This window comes from Eurosta solidaginis, chromosome 4 (genome assembly GCF_040869045.1).
Source record: "Eurosta solidaginis isolate ZX-2024a chromosome 4, ASM4086904v1, whole genome shotgun sequence".
In the NCBI taxonomy this organism is placed as follows: Eukaryota; Metazoa; Arthropoda; class Insecta; order Diptera; family Tephritidae; genus Eurosta; species Eurosta solidaginis.
Genome location: NC_090322.1, coordinates 265,523,230 through 265,534,114, shown reverse-complemented (window position 1 = coordinate 265,534,114; position 10,885 = coordinate 265,523,230).

Sequence of the window (10,885 nt, the reverse complement as noted above, 5' to 3'; positions counted from 1 at the left end):
TCAGCTATAAAATTACTACGTTTATAGCTTCTCATACGCGCGTGTATTTGTGAGCGACATTTCCACAATTATAATTGCATACTTTTGGGAGCATCTCAGATAAGATATCTGCATGTGTTTGTATGTGTGAGCGACACTTGCACAACCATTGCATACTTTTGCGAGTATCTCAGATTATGCATGTGGTTGTGTTGTGCGTTGCTTCTCCGCTGCGTGTATGTACATATGTGTAGACATAATGATTGAATTATTGATGTGCATACAAGTCACTGCTTAGCATCGGCTTAGAGATGATAGTATCTCTTAGTGCTGCTAATATTCGTTACAATATCTTCAGAGAATGATAAAAAGAGACATGATATGAGATCAACTTCCCTATCGCGAGTATTGATAGGAATAGAATCGATTATTTGTTAATGGCCAAATCTTTGGAATATTATAAACAGTTATTTTATACGAAACAGATTTTGATATCTTTTTAATATTTCGATAGATATAACAATATTTGTATCCGTTATAAGGACAATAGATTAACACTCAGCGGTCGACACGGAGGCGAGTGTATTGCTGCTACTACGATTCCCGATATATATCAAGAAATAAAGCCCCCTTGGCTTTTAGAAATAGCTTAGATAAACCATTGAAAGTTTTACTGTTAGTTTTCTACCTTCTTATTCTGATGTTAAATCAAAGGCTACTATATTAAAACTGTAATGGTTATTCTGTCGCATATTTCTTATAACTTTGGAAGCAAGAATGAATGAATGCAAAATGAATTAAAACTCATTTAAAATTATGTTTATGAAGAAGATGGTATGTTGTACGCAAATATTCCGAATTGTCATAGTGGCAGCCCTCGTGGCAGGTAAGCTGGTTAAGTGCATGGATATAGCCATTTATATTGAATTGGAAGCAATTCCAAATACCCAAGCTTTTAAGAATTCGGTGTTAGTTATTTATTTAATTTTTTTTATATCGTCGTTCTCATGGAAGACTAACCCTTTTCTGTTCTTCAACTCGTTGTTCGCTTGGAATACTAGCATAGTTTGTTCGAACACAGCTCGTTGTTCGTTAGTAGTCTTCCTTCCTGTATTGGGTTTTCATGCGAAAATGAACCGTATTAGTCTTCCATGGGAATTTGAAATGTGCTAGCCTTTCATTGTACCGATGATATAATATTTTTGCTTAAAATTAATTGAAAATAATGTACAGAATTTGTTACTACAAGCCGCAACTTACTGGACAGTATTCTAAACTCCCTTCTCCCCTTGCTTTCCTTGTGTGAACTTTGTAGCTTGTTGATGATGCTGTCGGAAAGGACGATATTCCGAGCAATATAATTTGTATATCGATTTATTTTAATGTTTTTATTTTAAGTATTATTAATGCTGCTGTCAGAGTGGACTAGACACCAAGCAACATATAACCATCATTTTATATTTTTATTTATCCCTTTCTGCAGCCGAAAGCCTCCGTTGCTAGCGCTGTATTTAGTAATAGTTTATATATTAATTTTATTATACTCAGTTGAGCAGAGCTCACAGAGTATATTAACTTTGATTGGATATGGCTCTACAATTATTTTCAGCAGGTTTTTGTTTACATAAATTAATTAGAACAAGTAAGGACGGGACTGTCTTCGGCTGTGCCGAAGACTACATACCTTTCATGATTGGGGCTGAACAATAATCTTATCCCGTTCGTAATCTCCAGATAGTCGGATGTATAAGATAAGAAATATATAGTGAACAGATGTACATACCTAAACGATTTTTAAGATAAATATAAAATAAAAAATAGGTAGGTACTTTGTATGAGGATGCAAAGTTTCAGGTTTTTTATGGTCTGCGTGTAAAAACTATGACTACGAATCACATATTTCAAAAACATATCACGTAAACGTAACTATTTGATGAAATTTGATAAATTTTGAAGCTTCTAGCCGTAAAAAAGGGGCAAAATTGAAAGTTTATATGGGGTATATAATATATGTATATACCACCGATCTCAGTGATTTGTTCAGACCACAATATATGATATATACGTAAGCATTTGGTGAAATTTGAAGCTTCTAGCTTTTAAAACGGGGCAGAAATTGCGCAAAGTTTCTTATCTGAACAATCGGTTGTATGAGATATATACTATGTATACCACCGATCTCTATGATTTTTTCAGACAACAATATATGCTATATGCGTAAGCATTCGGTGAAATTTGAAGCTTCTAGCTGTTAAAATGGGGCTGAAATTTCAAAAAAATATATATATACTATATATACCATCATATATATTATATATGCCACCGATCTCTATGATTTTTTTACGCAACAATATATACTATATACGTAAGCAATCGGTGAAATTTGAAGCTCCTAGCTGTTAAAATTGGGCTGAAATTGCGAAAAAAAAATATATATATACTATATATACCATCATATATATTATATATGCCACCGATCTTTATGGTTTTTTCAGACAACAATATATGCTATATACGTAAGCATACATTGAAATTTGAAGCCTCTAGCTCTTAAAATAGGACAGTAATTACGAAAAGTTTCTTATCTGAACAATCGGTTGTGGGGGATATGTACTATATATACGACCGATCTCATAAATTTTTTCAGACAAAAATATGTGCAATATACAAAAATATATGGTGAAGTTTGAAGCTTCAATCTGTTAAATTGAGGAAGATATGACAAAAATCATCTTTTTCTTAAAAATCGGTTGTATGGAGGATATATGCTATAGTGGTCCGATCCGGCCGGTTCCGACAAATGTCTAATCGGACACCCAAATACACCCGATCACCAAATTTTATCAAGATATCTCAAAAATTGAGGGACTAGTTTGCATACAAACAGACAGACGGTCAGACGGACAGGCGGACATGGCTAAATCAACTCAGCTCTTCATCCTGATTATTTCGGTATACTTAATGGTGGGTCTATCTATTTTCTATTAAGGACTTACAATTTTTGGTTTCGTGACGAAATTAATATACCATTTCATTTTCATGAAATGTATAAAAAGGAGAATTAATTTCCTTTGAAATTTGCCAGTGTCGTACACTTTGCGTTAAAAAGAACTGTGCGAAGGAAGAAATATTCAAAAATCAATCTCAATCTAGCTATGTATTTTGAATCTCAAAAACTTTCATTAAAAAAATTTATGCAATGATTTCTTATGGAAAATTGTAAAAGGTGTTACAGTGCTAGAAACGTTTCAAGCTTGTAAAATATATGAAAATAAAAAACCCTTCTCGCCTAGCATAGGCTATAATGCGCAGTCTGCCGTCAGGTTTATGGTTTGTTTCCCATTTCAACATTATAATATCTCAGTTCGAATATATATACATATGTAAATACTTCCAATTCAGAACATCTTTCTATTCAGAACATCTTATTTGTAGTGTAGTTTGACTGGAAAATTTTTAAGTTTTATTTTTGTAGCTGAATTTTTGAACTTATGTTTTTTTTTGCAAATATCTCGAGATTTTAAGGCGTTTTTCGCAAATCTGAAAAAAAAAATTGGTGCTAGCGTCCCGAAAAAGATGTAGGTACGTACTTTGCTTTTTAGTGTGCCGTTGTTATTGTTCATTATATGTGTTTCCAATAAGCTGAAGCCTACTGTAAACAAACGCGTTCTATTTTCAACTATTCGCTCGCATAAATTTTTGGCTAAACTAAGCCACACGTTTGTATTTTGCTGCACTTTAAGGCAGCGATTTAAAAGATTTTTCTGCGCGTTGCGTTTCAATCGTAATTTTAATCGCTTTTCAAGTAACATTTGCTTACGTTATCTGTTTCTTTGTAATATTTCTATTGGTGCTTGCATTGATGATTTTTATTAAGATATTTAATTGGAGGATTCAGTGGCAAAAGAAAGAACTTTGTGTGATATACATATACATGCCGGCCGTTTAAAATTGATTCAGTTCCCTACGCTACGGAGTCGTAGGGAGACGTTAGGTGTGTTATTTTTTAGTAAAACTTATTAGAGGGATGGTAAATAGCCCAGGAATTGGTAAGGCGCATGCATCAGCTTCTGCGCAAAATATGGGCGGACGAGTGCATGCCCGACGATTGGAACCTAAGCGTTCTTTGCTCAGTCCACAAGAAGGGTAATATTGCAAACTGCACCAACTATCGGGGAATCGGCCTTCTTAATATCGCATATAAGGTCCTGTCAATTGTATTGTGCGAAAGATTGAAGGCCGCCGTGAATTAACTGATTGGACCTTATCAGTGCGGCTTGAGACCTGGTGGATCTACCAACGACCAGATTTTCACAATGCGCCAAATCTTTGTAAAAAACCCGCGAAAAAAGAATCGACATATGTACATCACCTCTTCGTCGATTTTAAAGCCGCCTTCGACAGCATGAAAAGGAGCTGCCTATATGCCGCTATGTCTGAATTTGGTTTCCCCGCAAAACTTATACGGCTGTGCAAATGACGTTGAGCAACACCATCAGCTCAGTCAGAATTGGGAAGGACCTCTCCGAGCCGTTCGAAACTAAACATGGTTTCAGAAAGGGTGACCCCCTATCGTGCGATTTCTTTAATTTGATGCTGGAGAAAATTATACTATCTGCAGAACTTAACCGCTCTGGAATAATATTCTATAAACGCATGTAATTACTGGCGTATGCTGATGACATTGATATAATCGGCCTAAACACCCGCGCCGTTAATTATGCTTACTCGAAACTGGAAAAGGAAGCGATAAAGATGGGTTTGATGGTGAATGAGGACAAAACGAAGTACCTGCTGTCATCGAGCAAAGAGTCAGTGCATATGCGCCTTGGCAACCACGCTACTGTTGGCAGACATAATTTCGAAATAGTAAAAGACTTCGTTTATTTGGGAACTAGCATCAATACTAGCAACAACATCAACTCTCAAACCACTCTTGCCACTAAATGTTACTTTGGACAAGTTAGGCAATTGAAAATTAAAGTCGTCTCTCGTCAAATGAAAATCATACTCTAAAAGTCACTTAGAAAAGTTCTTCGAAAAATGTATGTACCTCTACGCGTTGGCGATGGCGAGTACCGAAGAAGATTTAACGATGAGCTGCACGCAGACATCAACATAGTCCAGCGAAATAAAACGCAGCGGCTGCGCTGGCTAGGCCATGTTATGCGAATGAAAAACGACGCTCCGGCCAAGAAAGTGTTTCTATCGGAACCCGCCAATGGAAGCACAGGTAGAGGGCGGCCCCCACTCCGTTGGAAGGACCAGGTGGAAAACGATTTAAACTCCCTTGATGTGAACAATTAGCGCCGGTTGGCAGAGAGGAGTGACTGGCGCGCCTTGGTGGACGGCCATAACCGTTTAAACGGTTAAGCGCCAACTAAGTTAGTAAGTAAATAGCCCATTTCTCCTTGGTGAAATTTTATTTAATATTCCCTTTAGACCATCAAGACATTTTCAACCGCGTCATGCAGGTCGAATTTTGAAATGCACGAACCTCTTCGCTGTCTGTGTACTGATTTCAATAAGCACTGCAAAAACGTTGACACGTGTGACTCACTCCGCGCAATAAAAAATATCTACGACAACTGATTTAATAATAATGTGACGAACATTAGCAACACTAAGGCATACTATCATCTCTAAGCCGATACTAAGCAGTCACTTGTATCTACATAAAGAAATCAATCATTATGTCTACACATATGTACATACAAGAAGCGAGATATGCACAAACACATGCATATATCTGAGATACTCACAAAAGTATGGAATCATCGGTGGAAGTATTACGCACATATACACGCGCATATTGCTATGCGAGAGGCTATAAACTGGCATCTGTAGTTTATAGCTAGTAATTTTATAGCTTGTAACTAAGTAGTAAATTCAAGAAGAAGAAACGCCTAGAAGTATGCGAACGAGACAGCAGAGAGTATAAAAGGAGCGAAAGCTGAGTAAGCAGCAATCAGTTTGATTTAAGCACGCTAACAGTTGCGAAGTATAAGTGTTATTGTGAAGTATTTTCAAAGTAGTCTAATAAAGACCATTTTGCACTATTTAATATTGGAGTTATTTATTCAACAATTTAGCGATACGAACATTGGTAGAAGGTGTACAATAAGCGGAGTCTGCATAAATTCGTTATTAATGCCAGAAGAGGAATTGTTGAATAAATTCCAGAGTTGCAGAGTACAACAAGGACATGGCGAAGTTAAGTGAATTAAGGATCCAGCAACTGAAAAAGGAGTTGGAGAGCCGTGGATTGAATACAACCAGCAATAAGATCGAACTTCAAGCACGGCTACGACAGTTTATGGAGTCGGAAGGAATCAATGTGGAGGAGTATGTCTTTCAACCTGATGGGGAAATGATAACAACAAAATTTGAAGAGAAAAATGAAACATCGCAGACAGTTACGAGCACAGACTTGAACATGATATATGCTGCAATATCTGAACAACCGTCGACAGTAACTTCCAAGATGGAACCTCAACTGGAAGAACAGAAGAGATATACGGAATCCCAACTGGAAGAATAGAAGACATGTATGGCATCCCAATTGGAATCGTAAGAGACACGCATAACATCCAAGATGGAATCACAAGAAGCGCGCATTTCTGAAATGTCGACACAGATAACATCCAAGATGGAAGCACAAGAGGAGCGCTTATCACTGCAGGTGGCACAAATGTCTTCGCAGTTAGAAGCACAGGAAGCAAGGGTAACATCAAAGCTGGAAGCACAGGATACAAAAATCGAGGACAAAATTGATGCCGAGATAGAAGCTTTGAGAGGTCGTATACAGGAGTTGCAAATAAATCGCCCTGCAGTTTCAGCGAGTAATCCAGAGGTAAAGACACCATTCTTTGACGGTTCTGTTCCTTTTCAGGTGTTTAAGCTACAATTTGAGAAGACGTTAGCTGGATGATAAAGTTGCTGCATTCGTGGCATTGAAAGGGCCTGCAGCTGAAGTCTTACAGACTATTCCAGAGTACGAACCGAACAGTTATGAAGTATTGATGGCCGGTATCCCATGCACTGACTCAGACTGGGTAGACACAATTTTGGAAGCTTTTAAAGGAGCGCAGCAGAAAAACGATGGTACCGTCAAATGTTTTAAATGTGGTAAGCCAGGGCACATTGCACGTTATTGCAGTACCAACCCTAATAGTTGCAACAATGTGGGTGGCCGTAAACGCAGAGCTGAAGGAGATGAGCAAATTTCCAAGTCCACCCAATCGTTAAACTAAAGCGAGTCAGCCGTAAGGGGCGACAGCTGGCTCCCGCAATTGAATGCCCCATAATCTCTATATCGCAAATTGGAAGAAGGTCAAACTATTACTGTCGGATGGAAAGGAACGTTTACTGACTGTAGATACGGGTGCATCTCATTCCATCATTCGATCAGATTTAGTCAAAAAGAAGATAAGACCATTGCTTGGAGCAAGATTACGTACAGCTACGGGAGAGGATACCCAGGTAATTGGAGAAGTAGCATGTGAAGTAGAAATTGGGAACGTCACGGTACTACACAATTTTATAGTGGCAGAGATTGTTGATGAAATCATAATTGGAGTGGACTTCTTAATCTGTCTGCCTTGTCAAACTCGGTGATATATATTTTATATATCATAGAAGATTTTCTGAAAAAATCACTTTGATCGGGGCTATATATAGTATATATCCCTTACAACCGATCGTTCAGATAGAAAGATTTTTAGCCATTTCTCCCTTAATTTCCAATATAAAAACGTTAAATTTGGTGATATTTATTATAATATATCATAGAAGATTTCCTGAAAAACTCACTTTCATCGGAGCTATATGTATATATTATATACCTATCCCATACAACCGATCGTTCAGACAGAAAGATTTTTGGCCATCCTTAGTTTCCAATATAAAAACGTGAAACTGGGTGATATATATTCTAATATATCATAGAAGATTTCCTGTAAAAATCACTTCGATCGGAGCTATATATAATATATATCCCATACAACCGATCGTTCAGATAAGGGGGTTTTTTGCCATTTTTTATTTTATATTTATCTTAAAAATCATTTAGGTGTGTACATCTGTTCACTTTTCATTTCTTATTTTACACATCCGATTATTTGGAGATTACGAACGGGATAAGATTACTGTTCAGCCCCATTCATGAAAGGTATGAAATCTTCGGCACAGTACCTTCCTTACTTGTTTTGCTCTCACTTTGCTATAAAGAGCATTTCGTTTGGAGTTTTTTTTATTCTGTTGTTCGTTCTGCTCTGAAACACGATATAGGTCGTAGAAATGACATAACTTTTTTATGCTACGGCTCTGCTCCATGCTCTGCTTTTGTTCAGAGCAATACAAAAAAAAAAACAAGTAAAGGTGTCTAAGTTCGGGTGGAAACGAACATTATATACTCAGCGTGAGCTTCAATTGCACATTTCATTTCAGATAAATTACTTTTCTACATAACACGTGGCACTGTCCGTTTAAAAAAAATTTCTCCCCATTTCCTCTTACAATAAAATTTGATAAGTGAAATATCATTGATTCAAAACTATTTTTTGCTAAGTTATAGCTTATTATTCTAGTCTACGACCCTTTTAAACTTGTTCTATATCTAAGTTGCCGTGGTCTTTAACCGATCCCGCCAATTTTTATTAGAAATATTTTCTACTATAGGGGAAGTTTGTGTACCCAATTTTATTACGATCTGTTAATTTTTCTTTCTGTTATGGCTCCCGAAACATAGAAAATTGCTTAGTCATAAAATGGGTGGTGCCGCACCCATTTTTTAAAATTTGAAGTTTTTCCTATTTACTGTTATAAATCCACTTGGGAAATGAAATACCATTGATATAAAGCTATTTTTTTGCAAAGATATAGCTTATTTTATTCGTCCACGACCCTTTTAAAAATCTTTTATATAAAAGTGGCCGTGGTCCTTAAGCGATTTCGTTAATTTTTCTTCAAAGTATTCTCTATAGTAAAGGCAACCTCTCAGCCGAATTTTGTTACGATAGGTTTAACGGTTTTTGATTTATGATTAATAATATTTGTAAAATTGATTTTATCACATGTGGGTGGTGCCACGCCCATTTAAATTTTTTTTTTCAAATTTTTTTCAAGAGTTTCAACATCAGTTCACACGGCAAATTTCAACGTTCTAGGTGTATTATTTACTAAATAATCAGGTTTTTTGTGTTTGCCAAAATGTTATATATATAAAAGGTGGGCGTGGTTATCATCCGATTTCGCTCATTTTCAATACCAATCTATTCTAGATCCAGATAAGCTCGTGTACCAAATTTGGTGCAGATATCTCAATATTTATTCAAGTTATCGTGTTAACGGGCAGACGGACGGACGGACATGGCTCAATAAAATTTTTTTTCGATACTGATGATTTTGAAGTCTATATCCATCTCAATTCCTTTATACATGTCCAACCAACCGTTATCAAATCAAAGGTAATATACTCTGTGTGCAAAGCACAGAAAAGCTCACAGAAATCAACCTTGCTGAAAACTCCAGGTTACTCGAGATGTGGAGATCTGTCTATAATGGAAGACCGTTTTTGCTAGGCTGACCTCCATTGAGCAGTGACTGTCTGAGATGGTCGTCTGGCATATACTTCGGCCGATATATAATGTGTTCTTGGGGGAACTCGAGTAAAAAAAAAGTTGAGATTTAGCATCAAAGAGGCCATATTGAAAATTTCTCAGCACCTAGAGAAAATTATCGACGCCAACAAGCTTCTGGAGGAGTTCAACCTATCGACACAAGGAGACCGCAAACCGAGGCTAGAGTGGAGTATCAAAGCGGTGGAAGCTTAACGTTCACCTAGGCGTAAAAGCCCAAACTCGCGGAGAGGTAAAAAATCAACAAAATTGATAACCGGCAAATAGATGATCCTGCCGCGAGATAGCAGCGAGTCCTGTTTTTATTTAATAATACACCAGTATATGTAACAAAGCAAACTCCATAAGCGGGCAGGACCTACATGTTTATGCCGACTCCCAACGGCAGCTACAAGGAAGATGCATTTTCACTGAGAATCTACTCGTGGCAGAAATACACTCGGAGTATTTGTCAAACCACTGCCGAGGGTAGACGGAGAACGCTACTACTAAACCAAGACGTCCGCCCATATTTTCTCTAAAATATGAGCGATTATTTTTGATGCTGATGGCCGCCATTGTGTGTTGGAAGCCTACTCCGCCTAGCTCACCGAAAGTCCTGGGTTCACGATTCAGGAGAAGCAAAATAAAAATCTTTAGAAGAAAGTATTTTTAATTAGAACAAAATTTTGTTAGTGGGGTTGCCCCTTGGCAGTGGTTTGGCGCACACTCCGAGTGTATTCCTGTCATGCAAAGTTTCTCACTGAAAACTTTAACCGTTAGGTGTCCGGGGTATGATTTAAAATAAGCCAAACAAAGGCTTTTGCTCAATCACCTGAGAACAAAACTTATTCCCAAATTTCAAACAAATCATCTCAAATTACCGTTGTTAACGTCCTTAACCCCTAAAGGCACACCTCCTCATATTTCTCAAATTAAGCAGATTCATTTTCTAGAATCATCGCGTTTGAGACTGGAATAAAATGAAATCGGGAGAGAGGGTGATTTATGAGAACATATTAGCTTTTTAGGGAGATATACTCCTAGTAAACGTTTTTGTTTGATTTAAGTTTGAGAAATGCTTGAGAATGAATAGTATTCTGAAATCTTAAATGTTTGTTCTTTAATTATTCTCAAATAACCGTTAATGGCGGTCTCCAAATAATGTTTATTTTTTTATAGCCCGTTTTCTTTAACTATCAAGCAGAAAAATGCATATTTTCAAGCCCCTCTCTGGTCTTCGCAAATTTTACTCAACCTAATGAGCTGAAAACGAAAGATGTACTTCA